Source organism: Gopherus evgoodei, chromosome 10 (genome assembly GCF_007399415.2).
Source record: "Gopherus evgoodei ecotype Sinaloan lineage chromosome 10, rGopEvg1_v1.p, whole genome shotgun sequence".
NCBI classification, from domain to species: Eukaryota; Metazoa; Chordata; order Testudines; family Testudinidae; genus Gopherus; species Gopherus evgoodei.
In genome coordinates, this window is record NC_044331.1 from 56,327,013 (window position 1) to 56,344,281 (window position 17,269).

The 17,269-nt window shown below is 44.0% G+C and overlaps 1 pseudogene; it reads right to left on the minus strand.

Moving 5' to 3' along the window:
- Positions 1–14,394, minus strand: part of LOC115659146 — a 50,798-nt pseudogene extending 36,404 nt beyond the window's left edge.
- Between the last annotated feature and the right edge of the window lie 2,875 nt (positions 14,395–17,269).

Below are 17,269 nucleotides of genomic sequence, written 5' to 3' on the forward strand. Positions count from 1 at the left end.
TAGACACTACCTATGTTGATTGGCATATTGAATCCACCTCCCTAAGAGGCGGTAGCTTGGTTGACAGAAGCATTCTTCCATAGATCTAGGCTAGGTCCATATAGCTACATCCTTCGGGGTGAGGATTCTTTACACCCTGGAGAGTTGTAGCTATACTGATGTAAGTAAAGTCCTAGTGTAAACCAGGCCTTACTGTGATGCAGCTACTTGGAATAAGTCAATAGCACATCAGCGAAATTCTCAGTCTATATTAAACTGAGAGGCATCATGAACAGCAATGAGAATGGAGGAGTAGTATAATGATACACAATGGCCTTAGAAATGTGAGCAGGAAAGAATCAAAGGACATTCGGTTTGGGAAAAATACAGCCTAATGCAGCTGTAGAAAAATACTCCAAAACAAAGAGTTCAGTGGGAGGAGGAAACATGCAGGTCAGTAATGCTAAAGCAGATAGACAGAAGACTATGTATGAGTTTGCAATGTGATTAGGCCAAGCTGCCAATCACCTTAGAGCCTGATCCTATGAGCTGCTGAGTGGCTCCTGCAAGGTGCTGAGCGCTCTCTAATCCCAGGGAAGATAATGAGAGTTCAGGGCATTCTGAACCTCACAAGATGTAGCTCTCACTGGGTATCTTGTTAGAGGCTGTGTCCACACCAGCAAATGTACTGTCTGCTCTTCAGTACCGATGTAAGACTAGACAGAGCTCAGGCATTTACAGCATTGTGTCCTGGCAGGACTATGTAACAGGACAGTAGAAACACCTGTGTCTGATCTGCACTTGTGCTGGCATTGTTGCTGGTCCCAGTGCAGCTGCATCAATTCTGAAAGCAGGCACTAAGGTCTGAGTTCTGCAAGCTGCCTTCAGTGGGGCTCTGCACAGGCATAGAGGCTGACATGTGCTAGTGTGAGGATGCACAGAATGAAGCCCTCAGCTAGGAGCCCAAACAGATGAGAATGAAAATGTACATCTAGATAAAGAGCAAGGGAACAATATACTAGCTGAAGCCTTCTGGGCTCCCACCTCAAGTACTGTCCTAGAAGGACATGACTATCCCATAAGAGCAGCCCTCTTCTAAAGGAAGCAGAGAATCAATTTCTAAAATAGCCAAGTGTCAAAATGTCTCCTGCCCATAGTTAATCCAGAGTTGGAGAAATGTAAAGATGCTCTGTTATCTTAACAGCTGATAGGTATCAAATGTCCTCGAAAAAAGTAACCAGGGCCAGCCCTAGGTGTCATGTTGCCCAGGGTGGAAAACATTTTCAGCCCCCTAACCCAAAAGTCATAAACAACAAAACAACCCCTCTCCCTTCCAAAATGGGAACTTGGTGTTCCCGAACACAATGAGGTGTTGGTGCTCAGGGTGGCTATCCTGATCATCCACCCCTAAGGAGGCCTCTTGTAACATTTGCTAAGGATGACTGATTCGCAGACAAAGAAGCATGTTTCTCTCTGCCCACTCATCCATCCATCCATCTACTAGATGACTTGGAAGAGTTATCCTTTCAAGTAGATGGGAATAGACCGCCAAAACTGAATTCCATCTGGCCATTGGGTATGCTGTTTATATGGACATTTGACAGTCCTTTTGCATAGCCTGCTGTAAAGATTGAGTCACTTTGGTTTCTGGTTCCTATCACTAATACTGTCCATTCTCCTTTCTTCAGTTTGGGTGGTGGTGGTGGGGTTGTGCTGATCAGCCACAGTCAGTTGTGCTTGGGGTGCCGTTAGTGGAAAACAGCATTTGTGCTGAAAGGCTTTAGTTCATTGTTGACTACGGTGCAATGCAGGGAAATGCAGCCCCATTTAATGCTGTGGGAGAGCAGAACCAAGAAGCTGCAACAGAGATCAGTGACCTGCACAAGGTTACATTGTCAGCTCAAGGACAGAGTTGGGAATGGAACTTAGTTCTCCTGGCTCCGAGGCCTCTGTTCTGACCACTAGCTGACCCTGCCTCCTCTTGGGCCCCTCCTCCCCTTCAAATAATGACTGCTTCAAAATATTTGTATCCTTCATGTGGGGGAAGAATCCTGCCTTTAGAGCCAAATAGAGCTAGAGTCAAACTGGTGTGAATGACTGCCCAAGGTGCAGGACAATGGAGAGCTAAATGCAGCATTTATCAGCCTGACTCTGGGTGGGGAAGCCTCAGACTAGTGCAGGAAAGATGCAGGTCAGAGACAAACAATGGGGAAGATGGGGGAGAAAGTTACATGGCTCTGGACTGTCCCCAAGGCATGTGTGTGCCTGTGGCTATGGAAAATGCAGTGGATGGCTCCATAAGTTTGCTCCCCTTCTCTCCTTGCTCCCACAGTGCCCCTGGTATGCAGCCAGCCACTGCAGGGCTGAAGGGTCAGGGAGGAGCCCATAAGCCAAACTCATTGAACTGTGCTAAGCTGCAGGACCACAGGCAACCAGTCTCATGCAACCACCAGTGAAAAGCCCCATCCAAAGCAAGGGAAGTAAGGACCAGGCAGTCACAAAGCAAGATGGCAAAAAAAAAGAGTCAAATAAAGGAAGAAGGGAGAGGAGAAAAAGCTGAGAAGGTGGTGAAAGAACGAGTCAGAAAAGGAGAGATGAGAGAAAACAGTCATGAAAAGAGATGGTGGCGGTTGTGTTGGGGTAAGGAGCAAGATGATATGAGGGAGTACACTAATCCATGGCAAAGGTAGATCTTTTCTGGTGGAACCACCCAGGTCTCAGCAGTTTCTAGATGCTAAAAGAAGCATAAAGCTCCTCATTTTAGTTCTGGGAACTTGTGTGAATCCTGAACAGCTTTTGCATGTTCTAAAAGAGCACTGGCATGCCTTTGTTCCTCCTTAGTGAATTGAGCTGTAGCATAGTGATGATGGATCACCAGCAGCTTGAGGAGATGCATATCTAGTTGAGTGGTTCCTTGAAAATGTCCCGGTGTTGGGATTTGGTGACTGATTGCTTGTCATTGGCCATTTGCTTCCTCTTGGTTTGTGCTCTCCTACTGTAAAAAGTATAAAGGCTGCCCTGCTTGCCTGCTTTTTGGTGGCTTGAATCACACATTTCTAAGTTTCTAAAGAAGGGAGCAATGCATTATTTTCAGGGTTGAACCTGATACAGACCTTCACTCAGAGAGCAGCATTTCTGCACATAGGCTCCTTTCAAACCCATTGCCAAATCCTGCACACTTCTGTTTTGTTTTGCACACAGCTATGATGGTGGTGTTGGTAGTACTTAGCCTGCTAGTTACTATCACTGGTGCTAGACGATGAATCTGTTTAGATATGCACTTAATAAGCCACCTCTTTCTACTTACAACCCTGCTCTTTCCAAATCTCATTCTCTGGCTGGGCACACTCTAGAATTTCAGCTATTTTGCCAATTGAATAGCCAGCAGTGACTGTGTGTGTGCCCTGATATAAATGCTGCTACTTGGCCTGTCCTGCTCTACAGAGCTTAACTTGTTTTGCCTAAGGATGTTTTCAGGGACCCATGCGTGCATTAATTGCTCATGTGGTTTTTAGATTTTCAGACTAGGCTCTATGGATCCCTTCTCTCTTCAGAATAAAGATTATTATTATTTTTTAATCAGTTATTGCTCTAGGACTTTATTGCTTCACTACTAGTTCCACTTGAATACGGGATATATTATGGAGAGGGAATGACCAGTATTCCTTTGTTCTTCCTTGTGTCAGTGATAGCACATTTTTCATTACAGTCTTCACTTGGCATTTTTTTGATCTTCATTTAATTTCAGGGATTTTTCAGTTGCAATGAGCTGCTCCTGCAGGAGTGTGCTATTTGAGTGGTTTTTACAGCCCTGCCTAACTGAGATTCTAAAAGCCATCTGCTGTGGCTTTAATTGGATTTGCCAGCAGTAGCGTAAAGTTCCCTTGGTGGTGGTGTCTGCTGCAGCTACTTGAGTTTTTTGTCTTCACTTTGATTTTTTTTTTATTTGAGGCCCCTCTGCCCTATAGAATGTTTGTGTGCTATCAGTTGGTCATTCAGGTACGAGGAAGCATTGTCTTCTCCTCTGTGCTAGCCTCCCTGCTGATCTACACTGGCTGAGCTCAGAGCTAGTTGTCTGCTAGCTGATATTTGCTCCATGTTGGAAGAAGTCATTTTGGAAAACTTCCAACCCATTTAAACACAGTGGGTTCAAAAATTGGCCAGGAAGCGGAACTTAAAGGTGTGAGCTGTGGTTAAATTGACCAAACTTAGTGAGGGAACACAGGTGAAACGGGAACTGGAGACTATCAGTTAAATTCATGACCACATTTAAAGCACTTAGGACCCAATCCAAAGTCCACTGCAGTCAGGGTGAGTCTTGCAATTAATTTCCAGGGACTTTAGATCAGGCCTTTAGATAGCAAAAGTGACAGGCGCTTTGTAGTTTATCTATCTGTCTTCTAATCTAAGGTTAGCAAGAAGAATCTGTCAGCCAAGCAGAAATGGGCCACAGTTGCCACAATTGGATTAAGGTGTAGATCAAAGTTTTTGGAAAGCCTGGGAGTTTTCAAATTTGGGTTTATGGTTTGTGCCCAATTACGGGCGCAGCCATGCAGTCTTCATGGACCCAAATTTCTGATTAACTTCAGTGGGAGATGTGGATGCCCATAAACCACACTGGAACAACAACAAAAAAAAGGATGGAGGTAACGGTGCAAATTTCCAAGGATGATTCCTTAGCAGGGGGCTGATGACCCTACAGTTGCCTCCTGCAAGGTTCCTGCACCTTTCTTTGAGGTACCTGGTGCTGCCCACAGTCTGAGTGAGGATACTGAACTAGGTGGGCCATCGGTGTGAGGCTGACTGTCAATGCCTCTGTTCCCAAGTTTCTCATGATGTAATGGGAACTAAATGGGCCCAAATCTTTTCTGGTGTAATTATGCTTGATTCCTTTATTCTTTTATCCTCAGTTTTGTGGGATTTAAAAGTCTCTCTTTGAACATTCGAACTAACTCACTCAAGGAAAAAGTTCTTCCACCTTGGTACAACAATAGAAAGCATTTTTCCAGCACCAACTCTATTAATTGTTCTTATTTCTAAACCTTTTCTTGAAAAGAACTGTATGGAAATGTTCAGGTCTGTTAGATGGCGTTATGCTGTTTGCAGTGGCTAGCTCTCTACAGTACAAAGCTATTTAATGTTAATGTACCTTTCACCCAACTATCGTGCAATTCACGACTGTTATTACTATTAATAATCTGTACGATCATAGAATCTAGGAGCCCTAGGACTCCAACAGAACCCCATTGAACTAGGCATTCTACAAACATAGGAAAAACACAGCCCAGTCCCAAATGAGCTTACAAGCTAAGTTTAAGAAAAGACACAACAGATGGATACAGACAGATGGGGGAGTGAAAGAAACCACTGAGACAATATTGTTTAAATACACAGCACAGACACCAGGGTTGGGGGAAAAGGCTAGAACACAAGCAGAGTGAACAGTGTGATGGTGGCAAATGTCATATGAGTTACATGGGCTGTTTTGTGCAGATGGTTTACTTAGGAGGAGATCAGCTAAAGGAGAAGGGAAGGCAGATGATGGGAGGAGTGAAATTGAGGTGAAGACTGGGAGAGAAATGAAGGGGGACCAAACCACCAGTCAGTGCAGGGCTGAGAAATTCAGAGAACATTGTAGTTTGCACTGGACTGTCCGGTCATGGTACAGCCATGGGGATGCTATGGTGCAAAGGTTTGCAGTAAATATGGTGTATCCTGACTTTAGTAAGGCTTATGGTACTGTCTCGCATGACCTTCTCATAAACAAACTATGGAAGTAAAACCTAGATGGAGGTACTATAAGATGGGTGCGTAACTGTTTGGAAAACTCTTCCCAGAGAGTAGTTATCAGTGGTTCACAGTGCAGTTGGACGGGCATAACGAGTGGGGTTCTGCAGGGTTCGGGTCTGGGTCTGGGTCTGTTCAATATCTTCATCAGTGATGTAGATAATGGCATAGAGAGTACATTTTGTTTGCAGATGATACCAAGCTGGGAGGGTTGCAAGTGCTTTGGAGGATAGGATTATAATTCAAAATGATCTGGACAAACTTGAGAAATGGTCTGAAGTAAATAGGATAAAATTCAACAAGGACAAATGCAAAGTATTCCACTTAGGAAGGAACAATCAGTGGCACATACACAAAATGGGAAATGATTACCTAAGGAGTACTGCAGGAAGGGAGCTGGGGGTCATAGTGGATCACAAGCTAAATATGAGTCAACGGTGTAACACTGTTGCAAAAAAAGCAATCATCATTCTGGGATGTTGTGATGGGGTGGCTGCCAGCAGAAGAAGGGTTAAAGCAGCTTTAACCCTTCTTCTGGAGAGGCTGCACAGAACCCTGCCAGTCAGGAAAGGGCTCATTGGGAGAACCAATCAAGGGAAGGCTTGCTTGAGCAGCCCCTATATAAAGCCCCTATACTGCAGTGCTGGGCCAGGGTAGTGGACAAATAGGGGAACTCTTGGCTGACCATGGCCAGACTGAGGCCCTGAAGCAGGGGCAGGGAAGGTGCTAGGACTATGGGGGAAGTAGCCAAGGGAAAGTAGGCAGCAGGAATAGGAGGAGGAGCAGCAAGTGGCTGCCAGCTATAGGGTCCCTGGGCTGGAACCCAGAGTAGTGGGCAGGCCTGGGTTGTCCCCACTCACCCCTACTTGCGAATGAAGAAAGTGGCCTAAATCCAGACTTTAGTAGACTAGAGACTGCAGTTGGCCTCTGAGGCAAGTGCAAGGACTGAGGACCACCTGTCCCCCAAAGTGGGGAGACAGTGGGCTGAGGCACAGCCAGAGGGCAATGTCCCAAAGAGGACGCCATGGTCCAGGAGTGATGCAGGTACAGATGGTGGAGGAAGTGGAAGTAACGGCGAGTGAGACACTGCTAGTAAAAGGCATCCTGGTGGGCCAAGAGAGCTAATTCCTAGCACGACCAGCAGGAGGCACCACGGCAGTGAGTCGGCACCACTACAGATGTATTAGCAAGAGTGTTGAAAGCAAGACACAAGAAGTAATTCTTCTGTTGTACTCTGTGCTGATTAGGCCTCAGCTGGAGTATTGTGTCCAGTTCATGGCACCACATTTCAGGAAAGATGTGGACAAATTGGAGAAAGTCTAGAGAAGAGCAACAAAAGTGATTAAAAGTCTGGAAAACATGACCTATGAGGGAAGATTGAAAAAGTTGGGTTTGTTTAGTCTGGAGAAGAGAAAACTGAGAGGGGACATAACAGTTTTCATGTACATAAATGGTTGTTACAAGGAGGAGGGAGAAAAATTGTTCTTAAATTCTGAGGATAGGACAAGAAGCAATGGGCTTAAATTGCAGCAAGGGCAGTGTAAGTTGGACATTAGGAAAAACTTCATAACTGTCAGAGTGGTTAAGCACTGGAATAAATTGCCTAGGGAGGCTGTGGAATCTCCATCATTGGAGATTTTTAAGAGCAGGTTAGACAAACACCAGTCAGGAATGGTTTAGATAATACTTAGTCCTGTCATGAGTGCAGGGGACTGGACTAGATGACCTCTCAAGGTCCCTTCCATTCCTGTGATACATGGGGACAGCATGGAAGGCTGGGTGTGAAAGGCTGTAATTTAGGTGACAGGAGGAGTCTGAGTTTGTCTACTGAAGTCAGATTATGAGACTTTTCTCTGCACTTGGCATCTAGAAACGGGTGAGCAGATCCAGTCAGTTGGCTGTAACATGGAACAAGAAAAAGATACCTGCCTTTCAGTAGCAGTCTTTGGCTATTACCCTGCCTGCCACACACCTTCCCTTCTAGATTACAATTTTCAGACACTCATTGCCACAGTAGCAGAGCTACTGGGAATGACACCTGAACCTAGCAGGTGAAGCCGCAGGGAGAGCAGGCAAAGGCAGGAAGTGGGCATTTTGCACCTGTCTACTTATCAGACAAACAAGCTCCTACCTGGAGATCCATGCATAATTTATGGAGACACATGGGTATCTGAAAGCTTCAAGAATTTAATCTTGTGCTGCAGAGATGAAGGGCTTCATGTCAACAGGGCCAGCTCAGGCACCAGCCCAGCAAGCAGGTGCTTGAGGTGGCCAATGGAAAGGGGCGGCCGGTCCAACTTTTTGGTGGCAATTTGGTGGTGGTGTCCCTCACTCCCTCTCAGAGGGAAGGACCTTCCATCGAATTGCCGCCAAAGACTAAAAAGCCGGTCGCAGCTTTTCTTTTCTTTTTTTTCCCCCCGTCACCACTTGGGGCGGCAAAAATGCTGGAGCCTGCCTTGGATGTAAAAAAGGGATGAGCAGAAAAGGGAGAGCAAGAGAACCTAATCCTGTAATAATAAGAGTGATGCTACCTCACTATTCCTGCCTTGAAGCAGGAGAGGATTACTGAAGAGAGGAAGAGATGAGTGTCTTGTTAACACAATGGGATGACACAGAAACCCATATGTCTGCCTCAGATATGTACATTCTCCTACCACTCTGCCATTTTATACTTGTGCCCTTGAGAATAGGGGAGGGAGCATGAAACATATTGCACAGTGGGGAAAGTCATGCTTAGCTTTGAACCCTCTTTCTTTCCACCCCCCACAAGCACTTGGGGTCAACAGCCTTACTTACTGTGCAAAGGCCTACAAGATAGAAATAATCCTACAATGAGACTCTGAAGGGAGTCTTGCAAGCAGCTGTGGATCCTGCCTAGGATGGCTTGCTAATCAGCCACTAGATGCAGCACTTGTTCTGCCTACACCACCCAGTGTGTGCATTCTGTGGAAACAGAAAATCTGAAATTGAGAGGCGGGGGTGGGGGAAGTGTATCTTAGAGGGAACAAAATCCCTTCACACTTATTTTTTGCTGTAGTCTGCCTTATATATAAAAACGTTCTCCTCTTCACCTGTCTACTTTCTTGTCTATTCAGCTCCATCTTAAAAGATGTAATTGACAAAATTGTAATATCAGGCATGATACTTTTGATAGCTTTTGTCCAAAAGTCTGCTGCAATAGCTTCTTATTTCCAGTTGATTCATTGAGGGAGAAAATGTATGCTACTCCATTAGAACTTTCCATTCACACACCATTTACTTGACAGGATTTTCTTAGCATCACAGCATAATTTATCCTTACTGCTATTCAATCATTTTGTAATAAAAACTGAGATTGCAAAATATGTTCATTGTCATTACTGGTGATGGACCAGTAACTACTTCTCCATGGGGTGGCGATGGGGAGAAAATCAAGGATATATTATACTTAAAATAAGGCTGACCTGCAGATAATTGTTTTGCAGTCAGGAGAAGTCTGAGTGGAATTCATATAGTAGAGGAGAGTGTCAGATAATACAGTGGTCTTGGATCTGTAATCTGTTCCTTTGAATTGGATTCCCCTTCATATACTTACCGTAATAATGTCCTAGGGAATATCCCTCCAGATTCCTGACGGGGTCTTTGGAACAACTGAAGAAGAGACTCCCTTCTTCAGGGCAGAAGCCAACCTCTAATGGATGGGGTTCAGTGAGGAAAAATTTCCTTAGGGATAGGTTATCCCATAAATGTAGTTGTCAGGGTTTCTTTCACCTTCCTCTTAAGCAGTTGGTCCAGCTCTACTTGAATCTGATGGGACTTGGCTACAAGTGTCTCCAACACTGCTCCCGTCACTGCTCCTCCTTGCCCCACAGTCCTCCATTCCCTCCACATACCCTTTCTCCTCTCATCAGCACCATCCTGGCTCCCTAGCCCATCTGACTCCTTTGGGACTGGAGAGTATGGCCTCTGGTAGTGAGGTACCCTGAGCAGGAATGACTTTGGTGGACTGTAGGATTCAAACTCTCAGCAGTGGGACTGGGGTTGATTTGAAGGGGAGTGGTAGCTGTAGTGGTTCTGCCACTGCCCAGGGAGGTGGGAGCACCCTGGAGCTGGTGGCAGGTTAAGCCAGCTCCGGGGCTGGGCTGGTGTGAGTATCCCATCTCCCTTTTGTGCCTCTGCATGGGATGGCAGTGATAGCCCCCCAGGCTGGCCCACACTGTTCTGATCCTTGGGCTTTGATGACTGGGTACCAGATGCTCTGGGAGAGATGGAGAAGCTGCTTGGCCTTTTCCCAAAGAAGGGGTGTCTGAGTGAACCACTGCCGGGCCCCTGGTCCCTGAGAAAGGGTTGGCTTCCCCAGTGAGTGGGACCCAGCTCATCAGCCCCTGTGGGTCCTGAGCTTCCATGTGGACATAAAAAATTAGTTCTCTGGGCACGGATGCCCCCACCTGAGCTTGCAGCCAGTGACCTCCGTGTGTCTACCTATAGCTTCCCAAGCAAAACTAACACTCAGCAAGTGTCAGGTTGGTTGGGGGATGAAAACTGTGCAATACTGGGTCTTGGATCAGGCTTGGATTGGCTGTGGTCTAGTTGATTCAGGTCGGGTTTTAAAATTAGGTCCGAGCAGACTTTATAGATACACCATTGCAGTGATAATTTCTATATTCCAATGACTGTCCCCAGTGAATCCATCCCAGATTTTACATTCAGGCTAGTGTTGGCTGGAAAAGGACTTTGGAAATTTAGTCAGTTCTGCGTGGATCAGATGTGACCCAGGAAACCCAGCTGTCATACCCAGTACTGAATATCAGTTTCTTAGTTAAAGAAGATCCCCAGTAGTGTAGAGCATCACACTTATTACAGAAAATTAGAAATTGAAGTTACTATTTTCTCCATTCTAGAATAAGAGGATTGCACTCATATAGCAAAGATTTTGAAGCACTGCACAAACATTGCATACATCAAGTCACTTGCCACAAGCCAATAAGAGTTTTTGCTTGGATGAGGATTTCGGTGTTGGGTACAGAGCGGATCAATGGCAGAGCAGGGAATAGGAGCCAGGAAGCCTAAATCTCTTCTGACCAATAGATTGCACTTTGCCACAGGATGAAAATAATTTGTATTAAATATAATTAATTAATCACAAAATAATACTAATTAAATTCATTCCTGGGTGATGTGTTCACTTTGAGGATGCTCTCTTTAATAAATATATTTCTAGACTTGTGTAAAGTAATTAAAATCTACTAGGAGGTTTCCAAGCATATCTATTCATTTTAAATAATGCTCAGTAAATAATGAACACAAATAAACCGCATGTAATTTGTTACTGAACTTCAAGGCTGCAATTAAAACTACTTAGTTTTTTTTCTGTTTGAGCCTTTCTGAGCCTTACACCCCAATGAAAATGTAACCAACAGCATTATTCATCACAGTAACTGATGCTTCCTTGGGGTGAGGTAACTGATAATCTGAGCCCTAGACCTGTGAAACTCTTACATCACTTTCACAATCCGCAGTCTATACAGAAAGTCCCAAATTTAGTCCAACTGAAGTTGGCTTCTAGTTGGACGTTTGCATGCCTGAATATAAGGGGCAGAATCAGCATGTTTGTATGACAGCTGCTGGCAATGTAAACCCCAGCATGGAGAGGCTGTGGTACTACAAAGCAACCATAATCTCACCTCCCCTGCAGGTGACATAGGATGCGAAGGGGACAAAGCCATGGTGGCCAAGGCTGCCTTTACTTAGTGCATCTCCTTGCAGCATATATTGATAGAGCTGGGTTTCCGCCCCACACCCCCGTGAACTATATCTGCTCCTCTTTGTGTGGCAGTGTTGCCATTTCTGTGTAAAATCACCCCCCTGAGGAGCAGGGAGCCAGTTTGGTGCAGACAGCTAACGCTTCCCTGAGCCATCTTCATTACACCCACTGCTATTAGTCAGGCAGCTTAACTCCTGTTTGCAAAGGAATAATTGTTGCTACCCCTGACTGTCTTAAAACCTTTTGGAACATTATATTCTTCAGGGAATACAGAGAACAAGTGCAGCAGGAAACAGCCATGGTGGCTTCCTACAGTAGGTGACACTTTTCCCTCAGAACTGATACCAAACCAATGCCCCAGGGTGATGCTAGTGGGTGCTATGGCTCCTGTAGCGGCCAAGTTTCTGAGGAGGTGTTGAGCTGGAGACCTAACCTCTTGTGGTCACTAATTTTCCCATGTCACTTTTGCAAGAGTTAAGAGTAGGAACTCTGATGTCTTGGCCAAATTCCAACATGGGTTAATTCTATTCTGGTGTCATAAAACTGCCCTGGCAGTTTAGTTGCATCTCGTATCATATTCTTCATTCCCTGTCCTATGAGTTGTGCCTGTTAACAGTTTTATTATATATTGTTTAACTTCAGTGATGTGCTCAGTGCTGCAAAATTCCTCCCACTGAGGCCTTGACAACATGGAGCCCACAGTTCCCTCCATTTCACTGCAGAGGTGACAACAGTTCAGTGGTGGGTGAAGAGGTCTCTGCAGGTAACTAGTATATCAGCATGCAGAGGACTTAGGGCTTTGAAAGTGAGACATGTTAGTTGTGATTATTTGTCTCTCAGGAGCAGGCTAATTTTGCCTTTTGTAGTAGAAAATAATGACATTATTATGAGCCTTATCCACAAAGGAATCACTGTGGATTTGCAATATCTCTCTTTATTATCTAACTCATCAGTGAGAACTATTGGTCATTAATAAAAATAAAAAAAACGCAATCCTTCACTAGCATCTCTCTGCACCAAGGCAGATCCCAGCTAAGGTCAATGCACAAGGGTCAGCACTAGCAGAACCTGGTGTAGGATTGGTGCCAAAATATAATCTCCCTTCAATCCCATATTTGTCCCCTCTTTTTATGAGTCTGAAGGTTCACTGTAAGCAAATCCGTTAATTAGTAATTGACCCCACAGAGTGAATTTTATGGTGGTTTACATCAGGAGTATCCTCTGAGTAAGGGCACAGTCAATAATTTTATTTTATTATTTCCCAGTCACAGATATTCTTTATCACATTAGGGTCAGCCGGGTCATGTTACTGTCTGTTCGTAACATACATAGCAGTGAATTCTGATAAGCTTTCCATCATCATTATCTTATTGCAGAAATAAAAGTAACTTATTCATTTTAAAAAAACTGGTAGCTGGGCAAAACTCCAAGGCTTCAGAAACTGTACTATAATAAAAAGGAAATGTAGATCAACAGGAGCACCAGGCTAAGTATTTGAGGTTTTGGGTGAAGTCTTTTCTGTTAAATTTCAGGGCAGTTAGCCGTTTACAACCCTAGGCTGCTATGCAAATCTGTAGCCGCAGTGAATGAAGATTATTATAAATAACAGTAATGGAGGGTATGTCTAAATCCTCTAAACTGATTAGAAAACTTCAGCCTGTGATTTACATTGCTTTCTAGAACCTTCAGTTCTCAGTCTTTTCTTCTATTTCTTGGTGCTTGTTAATTTAAAAAAGGTACAATTCTGTCCTCCTTTGAGCCCATCCAGTGGTGGCTGAGTTTAATGAGGGCTACGTGGCTGTATTAATGAGGGCAGAATTTAGATTTTAATCAGTTTTGGGTCAGAGACTGCTCTTACTGTGTGTATGAACAATGCAGCTATGCTTAAATCCAGCCTGCAGGTGCAACTAAAATAGAGCTAATAAAAATCACAGTTGGGCTAGATGTTTTGATCTTTCTTGTGGTGATATTATGCCACTCAAAATTATCTTGATCAGTCAGGATAATGCATGGTCTCTTTTCTACCTCAACAGTACATGAATGCACTTGGATGTTGGTGGAACAGTGGGGCCTTGTTTACGAGAACTGCAGCATTTGGCTTACTGTGGTCATCCTCGGTCAGAAAAGATTTGTGTCCCAGGGACTGAATTAGAGAGAGAGAATGAAAATGAGGGGGATGGTTTTGTTCTTACATAGAGATAAAAGTCCTACTTCCCTCAGCTGCCAAGTCTTTAAACCTTAGGAGTGCAAGTGAAATGAACACATAATTAAAATGATGTTTAGCTTGTGCTAAAGAATGCTCCAAAAATAAAATTAAAATAAGAAAATCAGCTGATAGATGTTACTAAATTTAGCTGTAGCTTACTCTAGAAGTAAATGCAATTCCTACACAGTGAAAAATAAGTGAAAATTCCTTAGATTCTGTAGGAATGCCTTCTCTAACAGGCTGTGGTGGTACTGAGAGGTGCATTTTTCTAACACAATTAAACATTAAACATATGATTAAAGTCTTGTTCAATTTTTGTAATGAAACCTTACAATGCCTTCATGCTGTTTATATCTGATCTTTTCACTGCTATGCATAACAGCAGAGAAGAGAACACAGATTGCACAGCAGAACAGGACTTACCAGTGATAGTTGTGAAATGCGATGGGGAAGTCATGGTCACGGAAGGAGGGGTGATGTACTTGGCCTTCACTCAGTGCTTCACCAGGAGATCCATGTTTGAGGTGTCAACATCCTGGTCATAATTCCAACGGAATCCATCAAAAGAAACCAGAAGGAGTTTGTTAGATCCTATTTCCTTCTCATTCCTGCCAGCTGGATGGCAGGTGAAAGGCTTCAGGAGGACGAGCAAAAGCAAAAGAGAACTAAGTCTCTTCATGCTGAGATAGCTCACAGCCCAGAAATCACATGTCCAGTTTTTTGCTCCTGCTTTTCTTCCTTTCTTATCAGTGGTTAAGAGCAAAGTTCAAGCCTGATACACCTGCTCAAAACTGTATCCTTGATAGCCTATGGATTTATTAAAGTAAAACCATCTGGGCAATGGTTTTCTGAAGTGAGTAGTGACTCTGGAGTGCCTCAGTTTACTGGGTAGCTGACTAAGTTTCTTAAAAAGGGGACAGATTTTCATAGGATGTGTATTCAGCACTTCCTGAAAACCAGGCCCTATAGCAGGGTTGACCACCTCCTAAGCACCCCTTGAGGGCCTGAGGTGGCTCTGTGGTGTCCTGTGTCAATTTCCCCTCTGTGGGAACCCAAGGTATCTATGCCAGCCAGGTTCTCTTACTGAGGCCAGTTTATTACAAAACATAGTGTGAGCACTCTGCAACAGAAGTTCCCAAACATAAGATTCCTCTTGGCTTTTGCTTCCCCAAAGGAATACACTCACAAACAGCACAGGCATGTTTTTACAAGCCCTTTGAGAATTTGATCCCTTGTTTTTGCCATTAGATTTGGATTCTCAGATTAACTTTACCTTCCAACAGCTGACTAGTCACAGTAATATGTCGAGTAAGTCTTCTGGAGAGCCCAGCTAGGGAGGAAAACCATAGTTCTCAGAAGATCAGAAGGTCAATAATTAAAGCTGTGGCTGTTCTAGGAAAGGAAAGAGAAAAAAATTAAACTGCCAGCGATGAATAATGAGAAATCTTTGATGAAATTAGTGATGCAGAACAGATACTTAGTACTTCCATCTTTCCTCCAGAGTCTAAAGTTTTAACTGAGAATAAGTTGGTGAGGAGCAAGTGTGTTGAGAATCTAAGCCTCACAGAACTAGTCACAAGAATCTGGTTAATCCGAGAATGAGTGAATTAAAGGACTTCAGACATGACAATAAAGATAAAGCAAATGAACAGATCAGCGCTTTCTGGATATATGGACAAATTATACCCATGCTGCCCCATTATCTACAAGACCCTTCTTACCAACAGGATATCTAGATAGTCAGTGTGGCAATGAGACTATTTTATCATTGCTATTTACCTATATGTTCTCTTGGACAGCTAATGAGCCTGTGTTCTTATTTTAAAAAGGATCCCGAGGTGGAGAAGAGAAATGTATTTGAAAAAATATAAAATTTGGGAGACCATGTTTACCAGCTCCCTTTAATAAATTCACCTGTGTAGATTTTGCACAGGTAGGGAGAGGGGTAGGAGAAGTGTCTGTATGGTAGGAGAAGGGGAATCCAGAAGACTTTGTAAGGAAAATAAGACTAGCAGACAAGAAGTAAGCATGCTTTGGAATATTTAATGCAGGTGCAGCAGCCAAACTGCAGCAGTAAAAACCTTCTGATGTTGAAAACTTAGATAAACATTCAGCTAAAGGACAATTCTTATAAATGATGTTCCCTTTTCTCCTTTGTCTCTCAGTTAAAACAAATAATTTCTCAGGACATTGGCATGGAAACAGAATGTTTGTTTTTCAAAAGTTCATCTATTTGTACTACTGCTACCACCCAAAACCCGTGATTCCACATCATCCTTCCATTTATACTGTTGGAACTGCAGTGAGGTCAGACAAGGGAGAATTTGACCTGTTATCTTCTTTTTGTAACAGGATGGTCAGTGGAGGAGGAAATGATTCTAATACAAATGCAAGATTCTATCTATCTAAGGTCTTATTGTATCCATCATTATGGTACCTGAGCACTTCTCCAAATTATGAAGTGTGCACATAAATAAAGATTTATTTTTTTATCTCTCCAGGCTGCAAGAACTTGGTGGACTTGGTTTAATTTGAGTTGGAGAAGTAGGGTTTGCATTTTATTCTGAAAGTGCTGAGTTTTGTGGTAGTCATGATCTATCCAGAAAACTTCAGATTCAGAGGCCAATTCCTGTGAAAGCTCTTTCTTCCATGCACAAGCCTTGTTCTTGATGTTTGACCATTCTATTGTTTGAGTGGAACGTAGCAATCGAAGGAGGTCATGGTCTTGCAGAGGCAGTTTAATTTAGGCCAATCCCATGGAGAGATTTGAAGCTGAGGACCAAACCATTGGGTTTCACTCTTTGTTCCTGTAGAGACAGTGAAGATGCCTATGTTAATGAGCAGACAGTTCAAGGGGTTAGGAAAGGAGAAAGGGAAAACTTGGGCTAAAAGTCTGGGCTGCAGCATTCCTGAAATCTTTTGCAGTATTTGTGCTGCAGCCCTGTGCTCAACATGCTCCTCCTGGCCTCAGTCCTGCCCCTGACATGCCCTCTACACCACAGCTTTTGAGGAGGTCCTTTGGGGGGCAGCCTTATGGCTGTTTTCCACAGTGCCTGCACTGAGAGAATTTAGGACTCCTTTACACTGCTCTGGCCACCTTATCCAGTGTAGCGGGGACAGAGCAGAGGTGAGGATTTTACCCCAGGACCCAGAGGAAGTGCTGATCAAAGCTTCCAGAGGTGGGGAGGGACTAAGGGTTATGTCCACCTTGGAGCTGGAAGTGTAACTTCCAACTCAGGGAGACATGTTTATGCCAGCTCTGTATCAAGCTAGTGCACTAAAAACAGAAGGGTAGCCATGACAGTGTGAGCAGCAGGAGGCACTAGCCACCTGAGAACGGGCCTAGATTTTCAGACGGGATTGTCCTCAGGGTGTCTAGCCTGTCCTGCCACTTATGCTGCTGCCACAGTTACACTATTATTTTTAGTGCACTAGCTCCATCAGAGCTAGTGTGGGTTTGTCTTCTTGAACTGAAAATGACACTTCCAGCGCCAGTGTAGACATATCTAAATGATGAGTCAGTGGATGAATGTGATCCACATTCATGTCCCATC